General features: G+C 41.6%; 10 non-coding genes across 10 annotated transcripts; all 10 read right to left on the reverse strand.

Annotated features, from left to right (window-relative positions):
• Window positions 1-952: 952 nt before the first annotated feature.
• trnaq-cug (transfer RNA glutamine (anticodon CUG)) lies at window positions 953-1,024 on the reverse strand. Its single transcript has one exon. It is a non-coding gene; the product is annotated as a tRNA-Gln (tRNA).
• A 1,221-nt stretch (window positions 1,025-2,245) lies between these two features.
• On the reverse strand, window positions 2,246-2,317 carry trnaq-cug (transfer RNA glutamine (anticodon CUG)). The gene has a single exon. It is a non-coding gene; the product is annotated as a tRNA-Gln (tRNA).
• Window positions 2,318-3,538: 1,221 nt separating this feature from the next.
• On the reverse strand, window positions 3,539-3,610 carry trnaq-cug (transfer RNA glutamine (anticodon CUG)). The gene has a single exon. It is a non-coding gene; the product is annotated as a tRNA-Gln (tRNA).
• A 1,220-nt stretch (window positions 3,611-4,830) lies between these two features.
• On the reverse strand, window positions 4,831-4,902 carry trnaq-cug (transfer RNA glutamine (anticodon CUG)). Its single transcript has one exon. It is a non-coding gene; the product is annotated as a tRNA-Gln (tRNA).
• A 1,221-nt stretch (window positions 4,903-6,123) lies between these two features.
• On the reverse strand, window positions 6,124-6,195 carry trnaq-cug (transfer RNA glutamine (anticodon CUG)). Its single transcript has one exon. It is a non-coding gene; the product is annotated as a tRNA-Gln (tRNA).
• Window positions 6,196-7,416: 1,221 nt separating this feature from the next.
• On the reverse strand, window positions 7,417-7,488 carry trnaq-cug (transfer RNA glutamine (anticodon CUG)). Its single transcript has one exon. It is a non-coding gene; the product is annotated as a tRNA-Gln (tRNA).
• Window positions 7,489-8,709: 1,221 nt separating this feature from the next.
• On the reverse strand, window positions 8,710-8,781 carry trnaq-uug (transfer RNA glutamine (anticodon UUG)). The gene has a single exon. It is a non-coding gene; the product is annotated as a tRNA-Gln (tRNA).
• Window positions 8,782-9,355: 574 nt separating this feature from the next.
• trnaq-cug (transfer RNA glutamine (anticodon CUG)) lies at window positions 9,356-9,427 on the reverse strand. The gene has a single exon. It is a non-coding gene; the product is annotated as a tRNA-Gln (tRNA).
• Window positions 9,428-10,009: 582 nt separating this feature from the next.
• On the reverse strand, window positions 10,010-10,081 carry trnaq-uug (transfer RNA glutamine (anticodon UUG)). The gene has a single exon. It is a non-coding gene; the product is annotated as a tRNA-Gln (tRNA).
• Window positions 10,082-11,290: 1,209 nt separating this feature from the next.
• trnaq-uug (transfer RNA glutamine (anticodon UUG)) lies at window positions 11,291-11,362 on the reverse strand. The gene has a single exon. It is a non-coding gene; the product is annotated as a tRNA-Gln (tRNA).
• Window positions 11,363-12,500: the final 1,138 nt, after the last annotated feature.

Consider the following 12,500-nt stretch of genomic DNA (forward strand, 5'->3'; position numbering starts at 1 on the left):
GGCATGAAAAGAAAATGCAACGTTTTGTTGAGTGCAAACCATGTACTGCATGCATTTCAAAAGGCGTTGCATTTATTCATCCTGAGGAATGCATATTGCACAGATAATCTCAGCACACATTATGCAGCATGAAACAGCAAACTAATTTTTCCTCTGCTGATTGGAACAGGGAACTGCCGGTTGAACACACGATTTGAAAACTCGACTTGCAGATCAAGCATCAATGTCAAAAGCAACAAATCTGCAAACCTGCAGTTTTTTACTTGTTTGACCTGAATTTCCAGCAGCTGGGACAACAAGCATTCAGGCTCCCCTGAGATTTGAACCAGGATTGCTAGAGTTTAGAGTCCAGAGTGCTCACCATTTCACCATGGAATCAACTACGGTCGCCCATTTGAAACATTCCTCAAAATCTACAAAATCAACTCCAACATTACACTTTGGATTGATATTTTTGCATTCACAGCGTCAGTTTCACCTATTTACGGTCTGTTAATTATCGATGCAGAGCAAATCACACAGATGCCGTTGAGGCTATGGGTTCTCAAATAGCTGTTTCTGTTTCAAACTGTTCAGCACAGATTGTAATTCAGTCTTGCCAGGTAAAACGTGTGTTAGCATTGCAATGCATTCATGCAAAATGCTTGGCATGAAAATAAAATGCAACGTTTTGTTGAGTGCAATCCATGCATTTCAAAAGGCATTGCGTTTATTCATGCTGCGGAGTGCATATTGCACAGATAATCTCAGCACACATTGTGCAGGCAAAGGCAGCATAAAACAGCAAACTAATTTCTACTCTGCTGACTGGAACAGGTAACTGCCGGTTGAACACACGATTTGAAAACTCGACTTGCAGATCAAGCATCAATGACAAAGGCAACAAAACTGCCAAACAGCAGCCTTCTACATGCTTGGTCCAAATTTTCAGCAGCTGGGACAACAAACATTCAGGTTCCACCGAGATTTGAACTCGGATCGCTGGATTCAGTGTCCAGAGTGCTCACCATTACACCATGGAACCAACTATGCCAAAACATTTGAAAGCTTTCTCAAAATCTGCCAAATCAATTCCAACATTACACTTTGGATTGTCCTTTTTGCATTCACAGCGTCAGTTTCACCGATTTACGGTCTGTTAATTATCGATGCAGAGCAATTCACACAGATGCCGTTGAGGCAATGGCTTCTCATAATATCTGTTTCTGTTTCACACTGTTCAGCACAGATTGTACTTCAGTCTTGCCAGGTAAAACGTGCGTTGGCATTGCAATGCATTCATGCATGATGCTTGGCATGAAAAGAAAATGCAACGTTTTGTTGAGTGCAAACCATGTACTGCATGCATTTCAAAAGGCGTTGCATTTATTCATCCTGAGGAATGCATATTGCACAGATAATCTCAGCACACATTATGCAGCATGAAACAGCAAACTAATTTTTCCTCTGCTGATTGGAACAGGGAACTGCCGGTTGAACACACGATTTGAAAACTCGACTTGCAGATCAAGCATCAATGTCAAAGGCAACAAAACTGCAAACCTGCAGTTTTTTACTTGTTTGACCTGAATTTCCAGCAGCTGGGACAACAAGCATTCAGGCTCCCCTGAGATTTGAACCAGGATTGCTAGAGTTTAGAGTCCAGAGTGCTCACCATTTCACCATGGAATCAACTACGGTCGCCCATTTGAAACATTCCTCAAAATCTACAAAATCAACTCCAACATTACACTTTGGATTGATATTTTTGCATTCACAGCGTCAGTTTCACCTATTTACGGTCTGTTAATTATCGATGCAGAGCAAATCACACAGATGCCGTTGAGGCTATGGGTTCTCAAATAGCTGTTTCTGTTTCAAACTGTTCAGCACAGATTGTACTTCAGTCTTGCCAGGTAAAACGTGTGTTAGCATTGCAATGCATTCATGCAAAATGCTTGGCATGAAAAGAAAATGCAACGTTTTGTTGAGTGCAATCCATGCATTTCAAAAGGCATTGCGTTTATTCATGCTGCGGAGTGCATATTGCACAGATAATCTCAGCACACATTGTGCAGGCAAAGGCAGCATTGAACAACAAACTAATTTCTGCTCTGCTGATTGGAACAGCTCACTGCCGGTTGAACACACGATTTGAAAACTCGACTTGCAGATCAAGCATCAATGACAAAGGCAACAAAACTGCCAAACAGCAGCCTTCGACATGCTTGGTCCAAATTTTCAGCAGCTGGGACAACAAACATTCAGGTTCCACCGAGATTTGAACTCGGATCGCTGGATTCAGAGTCCAGAGTGCTCACCATTACACCATGGAACCAACTATGCCAAAACATTTGAAAGCTTTCTCAAAATCTGCCAAATCAATTCCAACATTACACTTTGGATTGTCCTTTTTCCATTCACAGCGTCAGTTTCACCGATTTACGGTCTGTTAATTATCGATGCAGAGCAATTCACACAGATGCCGTTGAGGCAATGGCTTCTCATAATATCTGTTTCTGTTTCACACTGTTCAGCACAGATTGTACTTCAGTCTTGCCAGGTAAAACGTGCGTTGGCATTGCAATGCATTCATGCATCATGCTTGGCATGAAAAGAAAATGCAACGTTTTGTTGAGTGCAAACCATGTACTGCATGCATTTCAAAAGGCGTTGCATTTATTCATCCTGAGGAATGCATATTGCACAGATAATCTCAGCACACATTATGCAGCATGAAACAGCAAACTAATTTTTCCTCTGCTGATTGGAACAGGGAACTGCCGGTTGAACACACGATTTGAAAACTCGACTTGCAGATCAAGCATCAATGTCAAAAGCAACAAATCTGCAAACCTGCAGTTTTTTACTTGTTTGACCTGAATTTCCAGCAGCTGGGACAACAAGCATTCAGGCTCCCCTGAGATTTGAACCAGGATTGCTAGAGTTTAGAGTCCAGAGTGCTCACCATTTCACCATGGAATCAACTACGGTCGCCCATTTGAAACATTCCTCAAAATCTACAAAATCAACTCCAACATTACACTTTGGATTGATATTTTTGCATTCACAGCGTCAGTTTCACCTATTTACGGTCTGTTAATTATCGATGCAGAGCAAATCACACAGATGCCGTTGAGGCTATGGGTTCTCAAATAGCTGTTTCTGTTTCAAACTGTTCAGCACAGATTGTAATTCAGTCTTGCCAGGTAAAACGTGTGTTAGCATTGCAATGCATTCATGCAAAATGCTTGGCATGAAAATAAAATGCAACGTTTTGTTGAGTGCAATCCATGCATTTCAAAAGGCATTGCGTTTATTCATGCTGCGGAGTGCATATTGCACAGATAATCTCAGCACACATTGTGCAGGCAAAGGCAGCATAAAACAGCAAACTAATTTCTACTCTGCTGACTGGAACAGGTAACTGCCGGTTGAACACACGATTTGAAAACTCGACTTGCAGATCAAGCATCAATGACAAAGGCAACAAAACTGCCAAACAGCAGCCTTCTACATGCTTGGTCCAAATTTTCAGCAGCCGGGACAACAAACATTCAGGTTCCACCGAGATTTGAACTCGGATCACTGGATTCAGAGTCCAGAGTGCTCACCATTACACCATGGAACCAACTATGCCAAAACATTTGAAAGCTTTCTCAAAATCTGCCAAATCAATTCCAACATTACACTTTGGATTGTCCTTTTTGCATTCACAGCGTCAGTTTCACCGATTTACGGTCTGTTAATTATCGATGCAGAGCAATTCACACAGATGCCGTTGAGGCAATGGCTTCTCATAATATCTGTTTCTGTTTCACACTGTTCAGCACAGATTGTACTTCAGTCTTGCCAGGTAAAACGTGCGTTGGCATTGCAATGCATTCATGCATGATGCTTGGCATGAAAAGAAAATGCAACGTTTTGTTGAGTGCAAACCATGTACTGCATGCATTTCAAAAGGCGTTGCATTTATTCATCCTGAGGAATGCATATTGCACAGATAATCTCAGCACACATTATGCAGCATGAAACAGCAAACTAATTTTTCCTCTGCTGATTGGAACAGGGAACTGCCGGTTGAACACACGATTTGAAAACTCGACTTGCAGATCAAGCATCAATGTCATGGCAACAAAACTGCAAACCTGCAGTTTTTTACTTGTTTGACCTGAATTTCCAGCAGCTGGGACAACAAGCATTCAGGCTCCCCTGAGATTTGAACCAGGATTGCTAGAGTTTAGAGTCCAGAGTGCTCACCATTTCACCATGGAATCAACTACGGTCGCCCATTTGAAACATTCCTCAAAATCTACAAAATCAACTCCAACATTACACTTTGGATTGATATTTTTGCATTCACAGCGTCAGTTTCACCTATTTACGGTCTGTTAATTATCGATGCAGAGCAAATCACACAGATGCCGTTGAGGCTATGGGTTCTCAAATAGCTGTTTCTGTTTCAAACTGTTCAGCACAGATTGTACTTCAGTCTTGCCAGGTAAAACGTGTGTTAGCATTGCAATGCATTCATGCAAAATGCTTGGCATGAAAAGAAAATGCAACGTTTTGTTGAGTGCAATCCATGCATTTCAAAAGGCATTGCGTTTATTCATGCTGCGGAGTGCATATTGCACAGATAATCTCAGCACACATTGTGCAGGCAAAGGCAGCATTAAACAACAAACTAATTTCTGCTCTGCTGATTGGAACAGCTCACTGCCGGTTGAACACACGATTTGAAAACTCGACTTGCAGATTAAGCATCAATGACAAAGGCAACAAAACTGCCAAACAGCAGCCTTCGACATGCTTGGTCCAAATTTTCAGCAGCTGGGACAACAAACATTCAGGTTCCACCGAGATTTGAACTCGGATCGCTGGATTCAGAGTCCAGAGTGCTCACCATTACACCATGGAACCAACTATGCCAAAACATTTGAAAGCTTTCTCAAAATCTGCCAAATCAATTCCAACATTACACTTTGGATTGTCCTTTTTGCATTCACAGCGTCAGTTTCACCGATTTACGGTCTGTTAATTATCGATGCAGAGCAATTCACACAGATGCCGTTGAGGCAATGGCTTCTCATAATATCTGTTTCTGTTTCACACTGTTCAGCACAGATTGTACTTCAGTCTTGCCAGGTAAAACGTGCGTTGGCATTGCAATGCATTCATGCATGATGCTTGGCATGAAAAGAAAATGCAACGTTTTGTTGAGTGCAAACCATGTACTGCATGCATTTCAAAAGGCGTTGCATTTATTCATCCTGAGGAATGCATATTGCACAGATAATCTCAGCACACATTATGCAGCATGAAACAGCAAACTAATTTTTCCTCTGCTGATTGGAACAGGGAACTGCCGGTTGAACACACGATTTGAAAACTCGACTTGCAGATCAAGCATCAATGTCAAAGGCAACAAAACTGCAAACCTGCAGTTTTTTACTTGTTTGACCTGAATTTCCAGCAGCTGGGACAACAAGCATTCAGGCTCCCCTGAGATTTGAACCAGGATTGCTAGAGTTTAGAGTCCAGAGTGCTCACCATTTCACCATGGAATCAACTACGGTCGCCCATTTGAAACATTCCTCAAAATCTACAAAATCAACTCCAACATTACACTTTGGATTGATATTTTTGCATTCACAGCGTCAGTTTCACCTATTTACGGTCTGTTAATTATCGATGCAGAGCAAATCACACAGATGCCGTTGAGGCTATGGGTTCTCAAATAGCTGTTTCTGTTTCAAACTGTTCAGCACAGATTGTACTTCAGTCTTGCCAGGTAAAACGTGTGTTAGCATTGCAATGCATTCATGCAAAATGCTTGGCATGAAAAGAAAATGCAACGTTTTGTTGAGTGCAATCCATGCATTTCAAAAGGCATTGCGTTTATTCATGCTGCGGAGTGCATATTGCACAGATAATCTCAGCACACATTGTGCAGGCAAAGGCAGCATTGAACAACAAACTAATTTCTGCTCTGCTGATTGGAACAGCTCACTGCCGGTTGAACACACGATTTGAAAACTCGACTTGCAGATCAAGCATCAATGACAAAGGCAACAAAACTGCCAAACAGCAGCCTTCGACATGCTTGGTCCAAATTTTCAGCAGCTGGGACAACAAACATTCAGGTTCCACCGAGATTTGAACTCGGATCGCTGGATTCAGAGTCCAGAGTGCTCACCATTACACCATGGAACCAACTATGCCAAAACATTTGAAAGCTTTCTCAAAATCTGCCAAATCAATTCCAACATTACACTTTGGATTGTCCTTTTTCCATTCACAGCGTCAGTTTCACCGATTTACGGTCTGTTAATTATCGATGCAGAGCAATTCACACAGATGCCGTTGAGGCAATGGCTTCTCATAATATCTGTTTCTGTTTCACACTGTTCAGCACAGATTGTACTTCAGTCTTGCCAGGTAAAACGTGCGTTGGCATTGCAATGCATTCATGCATCATGCTTGGCATGAAAAGAAAATGCAACGTTTTGTTGAGTGCAAACCATGTACTGCATGCATTTCAAAAGGCGTTGCATTTATTCATCCTGAGGAATGCATATTGCACAGATAATCTCAGCACACATTATGCAGCATGAAACAGCAAACTAATTTTTCCTCTGCTGATTGGAACAGGGAACTGCCGGTTGAACACACGATTTGAAAACTCGACTTGCAGATCAAGCATCAATGTCAAAAGCAACAAATCTGCAAACCTGCAGTTTTTTACTTGTTTGACCTGAATTTCCAGCAGCTGGGACAAAAAGCATTCAGGCTCCCCTGAGATTTGAACCAGGATTGCTAGAGTTTAGAGTCCAGAGTGCTCACCATTTCACCATGGAATCAACTACGGTCGCCCATTTGAAACATTCCTCAAAATCTACAAAATCAACTCCAACATTACACTTTGGATTGATATTTTTGCATTCACAGCGTCAGTTTCACCTATTTACGGTCTGTTAATTATCGATGCAGAGCAAATCACACAGATGCCGTTGAGGCTATGGGTTCTCAAATAGCTGTTTCTGTTTCAAACTGTTCAGCACAGATTGTAATTCAGTCTTGCCAGGTAAAACGTGTGTTAGCATTGCAATGCATTCATGCAAAATGCTTGGCATGAAAATAAAATGCAACGTTTTGTTGAGTGCAATCCATGCATTTCAAAAGGCATTGCGTTTATTCATGCTGCGGAGTGCATATTGCACAGATAATCTCAGCACACATTGTGCAGGCAAAGGCAGCATAAAACAGCAAACTAATTTCTACTCTGCTGACTGGAACAGGTAACTGCCGGTTGAACACACGATTTGAAAACTCGACTTGCAGATCAAGCATCAATGACAAAGGCAACAAAACTGCCAAACAGCAGCCTTCTACATGCTTGGTCCAAATTTTCAGCAGCTGGGACAACAAACATTCAGGTTCCACCGAGATTTGAACTCGGATCACTGGATTCAGAGTCCAGAGTGCTCACCATTACACCATGGAACCAACTATGCCAAAACATTTGAAAGCTTTCTCAAAATCTGCCAAATCAATTCCAACATTACACTTTGGATTGTCCTTTTTGCATTCACAGCGTCAGTTTCACCGATTTACGGTCTGTTAATTATCGATGCAGAGCAATTCACACAGATGCCGTTGAGGCAATGGCTTCTCATAATATCTGTTTCTGTTTCACACTGTTCAGCACAGATTGTACTTCAGTCTTGCCAGGTAAAACGTGCGTTGGCATTGCAATGCATTCATGCATGATGCTTGGCATGAAAAGAAAATGCAACGTTTTGTTGAGTGCAAACCATGTACTGCATGCATTTCAAAAGGCGTTGCATTTATTCATCCTGAGGAATGCATATTGCACAGATAATCTCAGCACACATTATGCAGCATGAAACAGCAAACTAATTTTTCCTCTGCTGATTGGAACAGGGAACTGCCGGTTGAACACACGATTTGAAAACTCGACTTGCAGATCAAGCATCAATGTCAAAGGCAACAAAACTGCAAACCTGCAGTTTTTTACTTGTTTGACCTGAATTTCCAGCAGCTGGGACAACAAGCATTCAGGCTCCCCTGAGATTTGAACCAGGATTGCTAGAGTTTAGAGTCCAGAGTGCTCACCATTTCACCATGGAATCAACTACGGTCGCCCATTTGAAACATTCCTCAAAATCTACAAAATCAACTCCAACATTACACTTTGGATTGATATTTTTGCATTCACAGCGTCAGTTTCACCTATTTACGGTCTGTTAATTATCGATGCAGAGCAAATCACACAGATGCCGTTGAGGCTATGGGTTCTCAAATAGCTGTTTCTGTTTCAAACTGTTCAGCACAGATTGTACTTCAGTCTTGCCAGGTAAAACGTGTGTTAGCATTGCAATGCATTCATGCAAAATGCTTGGCATGAAAAGAAAATGCAACGTTTTGTTGAGTGCAATCCATGCATTTCAAAAGGCATTGCGTTTATTCATGCTGCGGAGTGCATATTGCACAGATAATCTCAGCACACATTGTGCAGGCAAAGGCAGCATTAAACAGCAAACTAATTTCTACTCTGCTGATTGGAACAGGTAACTGCCGGTTGAACACACGATTTGAAAACTCGACTTGCAGATCAAGCATCAATGACAAAGTCAACAAAACTGCCAAATAGCAGCCTTCTACATGCTTGGTCCAAATTTTCAGCAGTTGGGACAACAAACATTCAGGTTCCACCGAGATTTGAACTCGGATCGCTGGATTCAAAGTCCAGAGTGCTCACCATTACACCATGGAACCAACTATGCCAAAACATTTGAAAGCTTTCTCAAAATCTGCCAAATCAATTCCAACATTACACTTTGGATTGATATTTTTGCATTCACAGCGTCAGTTTCACCTATTTACGGTCTGTTAATTATCGATGCAGAGCAAATCACACAGATGCCGTTGAGGCTATGGGTTCTCAAATAGCTGTTTCTGTTTCAAACTGTTCAGCACAGATTGTACTTCAGTCTTGCCAGGTAAAACGTGTGTTAGCATTGCAATGCATTCATGCAAAATGCTTGGCATGAAAAGAAAATGCAACGTTTTGTTGAGTGCAATCCATGCATTTCAAAAGGCATTGCGTTTATTCATGCTGCGGAGTGCATATTGCACAGATAATCTCAGCACACATTGTGCAGGCAAAGGCAGCATTAAACAACAAACTAATTTCTGCTCTGCTGATTGGAACAGCTCACTGCCGGTTGAACACACGATTTGAAAACTCGACTTGCAGATTAAGCATCAATGACAAAGGCAACAAAACTGCCAAACAGCAGCCTTCGACATGCTTGGTCCAAATTTTCAGCAGCTGGGACAACAAACATTCAGGTTCCACCGAGATTTGAACTCGGATCGCTGGATTCAGAGTCCAGAGTGCTCACCATTACACCATGGAACCAACTATGCCAAAACATTTGAAAGCTTTCTCAAAATCTTCCAAATCAATTCCAACATTACACTTTGGATTGTCCTTTTTGCATTCACAGCGTCAGTTTCACCGATTTACGGTCTGTTAATTATCGATGCAGAGCAATTCACACAGATGCCGTTGAGGCAATGGCTTCTCAAATAGCTGTTTCTGTTTCACACTGTTCATCACAGCTTGTACTTCAGTCTTGCCAGGTAAATGTGCGTTGGCATTGCAATGCATTCATGCAAAATGCTTGGCATGAAAAGAAAATGCAACTTTTTGTTGAGTGCAATCCATGCTCTGCGTGCATTTCAAAAGGCGTTGCTTTTATTCCTCTTGCGAAGTGCATATTGCACAGATAATCTCAGCACACATTGTGCAGGCAAAGGTAGCATGAAACAGCAAACTAATTTCTGCTCTGCTGATTGGAACAGGTAACTGCCGGTTGAACACACGATTTGAAAACTCGACTTGCAGATCAAGCATCAATGACAAAGTCAACAAAACTGCCAAATAGCAGCCTTCTACATGCTTGGTCCAAATTTTCAGCAGTTGGGACAACAAACATTCAGGTTCCACCAAGATTTGAACTCGGATCGCTGGATTCAAAGTCCAGAGTGCTCACCATTACACCATGGAACCAACTATGCCAAAATATTTGAAAGCTTTCTCAAAATCTGCCAAATCAATTCCAACATTACACTTTGGATTGTCCTTTTTGCATTCACAGCATCAGTTTCACCTCTTTACGGTCTGTTAATTATCAATGCAGAGCAATTCACACAGATGCCGTTGAGGCAATGGCTTCTCATAATATCTGTTTCTGTTTCACACTGTTCAGCACAGATTGTACTTCAGTCTTGGCAGGTAAAACGTGCGTTGGCATTGCAATGCATTCATGCAAAATGCTTGGCATGAAAAGAAAATGCAACGTTTTGTTGAGTGCAAACCATGTACTGCATGCATTTCAAAAGGCGTTGCATTTATTCATCCTGAGGAATGCATATTGCACAGATAATCTCAGCACACATTATGCAGCATGAAACAGCAAACTAATTTTTCCTCTGCTGATTGGAACAGGGAACTGCCGGTTGAACACACGATTTGAAAACTCGACTTGCAGATCAAGCCATCAATGTCAAATGCAACAAAACTGCAAACCTGCAGTTTTTTACTTGTTTGACCTGAATTTCCAGCAGCTGGGACAACAAGCATTCAGGCTCCCCTGAGATTTGAACCAGGATTGCTAGAGTTTAGAGTCCAGAGTGCTCACCATTTCACCATGGAAACAACTACGGTCGCCCATATGAAACATTCCTCAAAATCTACAAAATCAACTCCAACATTACACTTTGGATTGATATTTTTGCATTCACAGTGTCAGTTTCACCTATTTACGGTCTGTTAATTATCGATGCAGAGCAATTCACACAGATGCCGTTGAGGCTATGGGTTCTCAAATAGCTGTTTCTGTTTCAAACTGTTCAGCACAGATTGTAATTCAGTCTTGCCAGGTAAAACGTGTGTTAGCATTGCAATGCATTCATGCAAAATGCTTGGCATGAAAAGAAAATGCAACGTTTTGTTGAGTGCAATCCATGCATTTCAAAAGGCATTGCGTTTATTCATGCTGCGGAGTACATATTGCACAGATAATCTCAGCACACATTGAGCAGGCAAAGGCAGCATTCAACAGCAAACTAATTTCTAGTCTGCTGATTGGAACAGCTAACTGCCGGTTGAAAACTAGACTTGGAGATCAATCATCAATGACAAAGGCAACACAACTACCAAACAGCAGCCTTCTACATGCTTGGTGCAAATTTTCAGCAGCTGGGACAACAAACATTCAGGTTCCACCGAGATTTGAACTCAGATCGCTGCATTCAAAGTCCAGAGTGCTCACCATTACACCATGGAACCAACTATGCCAAAACATTTGAAAGCTTTCTCAAAATCTGCCAAATCAATTCCAACATTACACTTTGGATTGTCCTTTTTGCATTCACAGCGTCAGTTTCACCTCTTTACGCTCTGTTAATTATCGATGCAGAGCAATTCACACAGATGCCGTTGAGGCAATGGCTTCTCAAATATCTGTTTCTGTTTCACACTGTTCAGCACAGATTGTACTTCAGTCTTGGTAGGTAAAACGTGCGTTGGCATTGCAATGCATTCATGCAAAATGCTTGGCATGAAAAGAAAATGCAACGTTTTGTTGAGTGCAAACCATGTACTGCATGCATTTCAAAAGGCGTTGCATTTATTCATCCTGAGGAATGCATATTGCACAGATAATCTCAGCACACATTATGCAGCATGAAACAGCAAACTAATTTTTCCTCTGCTGATTGGAACAGGGAACTGCCGGTTGAACACACGATTTGAAAACTCGACTTGCAGATCAAGCATCAATGTCAAAGGCAACAAAACTGCAAACCTGCAGTTTTTTACTTGTTTGACCTGAATTTCCAGCAGCTGGGACAACAAACATTCAGGCTCCCCTGAGATTTGAACGAGGATTGCTAGAGTTTAGAGTCCAGAGTGATCACCATTTCACCATGGAATCAACTACGATCGCCCATTTGAAACATTCCTCAAAATGTACAAAATCAACTCCAACATTACACTTTGGATTGAAATTTTTGCATTCACAGCGTCAGTTTCACCTATTTACGGTCTGTTAATTATCGATGCAGAGCAATTCACACAGATGCCGTTGAGGCTATGGGTTCTCAAATAGCTGTTTCTGTTTCAAACTGTTCAGCACAGATTGTACTTCAGTCTTGCCAGGTAAAACGTGTGTTAGCATTGCAATGCATTCATGCAAAATGCTTGGCATGAAAAGAAAATGCAACGTTTTGTTGAGTGCAATCCATGCATTTCAAAAGGCATTGCGTTTATTCATGCTGCGGAGTGCATATTGCACAGATAATCTCAGCACACATTGTGCAGGCAAAGGCAGCATTCAACAGCAAACTAATTTCTACTCTGCTGATTGGAACAGGTAACTGCCGGTTGAACACACGATTTGAAAACTCGACTTGCAGATCAAGCATCA

This window comes from Pristiophorus japonicus, unplaced genomic scaffold, assembly GCF_044704955.1.
Source record: "Pristiophorus japonicus isolate sPriJap1 unplaced genomic scaffold, sPriJap1.hap1 HAP1_SCAFFOLD_99, whole genome shotgun sequence".
In the NCBI taxonomy this organism is placed as follows: domain Eukaryota; kingdom Metazoa; phylum Chordata; class Chondrichthyes; family Pristiophoridae; genus Pristiophorus; species Pristiophorus japonicus.